The 2,433-nt window shown below is 41.8% G+C and overlaps 1 pseudogene; it reads left to right on the plus strand.

Annotated features, from left to right (window-relative positions):
- Positions 1 to 471: 471 nt before the first annotated feature.
- On the plus strand, positions 472 to 2,433 carry LOC118643837 (annotated as a pseudogene).

Genomic DNA, 2,433 nt, shown 5'->3' on the forward strand with positions numbered 1-2,433 from the left:
CTGTATTACATTCCTGTTGCTGCTATAACAAATTGCAACAATAGGGTATAAAAGAAAAACAAATGTATGTTCTTACTGTTCTCAATGGACTAAAATCAAGTTGTCTGCAGGGCCAGGTTCCTTCTGCAGGCTCAGGGGAGAATTCGTTTCTTCTCCTGTTCCAGTTTCTTATGGCCACAAGCATTCCCTGACTCCCAGCCCTTTCTCCATCTTCAGAGCAACTGATGCAGCATCTTCAAATCTCCCTATGATTCCAACTATTCATCCCTCCTCTTCTACATTCAGAGCACCATGGTGATTATATTAGCACCTTCATAATTATACCAATCTCCTTATTTTTTCTAAATTAAAAAAATTCAATTACAGTTGACATTCAATATTATATTAGTTTCAGGTGCACAGCATAGTGCTTAGACATTTTTATAACTTACAAAGTGATCCCTCTGATAAATCTTGCACCCGCTTGGCACTATGTACAGGTACTATATTATTGACTATATTCCCTATACTATCCCTGTGACTATTTTGCCACTACCGGTTTATACTTCTTAATCCCTTCACCTTTTTTACCAATATCCCTCATATCTGGCAAACATAAATTTGTTCTCTGTATCTATGGGTCTGTTTCAGTTTTGTTTGCTCATTTGTTTTGTATTTTAGATTCCACATATAAGTGAAATAATGTGGTATTTGTCTCTTTCTGTCTGACATATTCCACTTAGCATAATACCCTCTAAGTTCATCCATGTTTTCACAAATGGCAATAGTTCATTCTATATTCTACTGAATACATGTACCACTTCTTATTTATCCATTTGTCTTTTCATTAAAACATTTAACCCATTTACATTTAAAGTAATTATATTGATAGGTATGTAGTTGTTGCCATTTTATTGTTTTCTGATTGTTTTGTAGTTCTTTGTTCCTTTCTTATTCTCTTTCTCTCTTCTCTTGTTTTGCAAATCTCCTTATCTTAAGGTCAGATGATTAACAAAAGTATTTCATCTACTACCTTAATTTACCCCTTAGTATAAAAATAACACATTCAAAGTTTCTGGGGATTAGGATGTATACATGTGTTGGAGGCTTTTATTTTACCTACTATTGCCTTTCTCAGAAATATATCCATAAGAACTCTAGCTCAAACCTAAGTCATGGCCTCTTGCCTTCCTCCCTGAACAACATGAGCTTCAGAAACCACTCCAAGTTCACCACATAACTTCCAGGTCTGCCCCGCCACCAGGGCCAGCCAGCCAAGCATCTCAACCAGCGTCCATGCAGATACCAGGGGCTTGGTCTCCCAGATCTCTATGTCCCATTCCACCAATGTGTGCGGTGGCTGGGGGTCCAGAGGCTTGGCTGCAAGGATGATTGAGGTTTGCAACCATAAGGAGCATCCAGAATGAGAAAAAGACTATGCAGTTCCTGAATGACTGCCCAGCCTCCTACCTGAAGAGAGTGAGAAGCCTGGAGGCTGGTAATCAGAAATTGGAGAGCAAAATCTGAGAACACCTGGAGAAGAAAGGACCCCAGGACAGGTACACGGGGCATTATTTCAAGACTATTGAGGATCCGAGGTTTCAGAACTTTGCAAGTTCTGTGGACAATGCCCACAAGGCTCTGCAGATTGACAATGCCTGTCTTGCTGCTGAAGACTTTAGAGTCAAGCACAAGGCAGAGCTGCACATGTGCCAGTGTTTGAAGACTGATGTCAGTGGACTCAGAAAAGTTATTGATGACACCAGTATCACTTGACTGCAGCTGGAGACAGAGATCAAGGCTCTCAAGAAGAAGCTGCTCTTGAAGAAGAACCATGAGGAGAAAGTAAGTGGTCTACAAAACCAGATTACCAACTCTGAGTTTACCATGGAGAAGGATGCCCCCATATCTCAGGACCTCAGCAAGATGATGGTGGACATCCCAGCCCAATATGATGAGCAGGCTGGGAAGAATCAAGATGAGCAGAACAAGTACTGGACCCAACAGACTGAGGGAAACACCACAATTGTCACCTCACAGAGTGCAAATATAGGAGATGCTGAAAAGACATTCAAGGAGCTGAGATATGTGGTCTAGTCTTTAGAGATCTACCTGGACTCAACAAGAAATATGAAGGCCACTTTGGAAAAGAACCTGGGTGAGGTGGAAATGCACCATGCCATGCAGATGGAACAGCTCAACGGGATCCTGCTACAACTGGAGTGAGAGCTGGCTCAGACCCAGGCAGAGGGGCAGCACCAGACCCAGGAGTAGGAGGACCTGTTAAACATCAAAATCAATCTGGAAGCTGAGATTACCACCTAGAACTTTGATCTTTGTGATACCCTGGACAACAGCAATTCTGAGCAATCCATCCGAAAGACCACTGCTTGCAGGATTGTGGATGGCAAAGTGGTGTCTGAAGTCAATGACACCAAAGTTAGGAGGCATTAA

This window comes from Molossus molossus, unplaced genomic scaffold, assembly GCF_014108415.1.
Source record: "Molossus molossus isolate mMolMol1 unplaced genomic scaffold, mMolMol1.p scaffold_m16_p_4, whole genome shotgun sequence".
In the NCBI taxonomy this organism is placed as follows: Eukaryota; Metazoa; Chordata; class Mammalia; order Chiroptera; family Molossidae; genus Molossus; species Molossus molossus.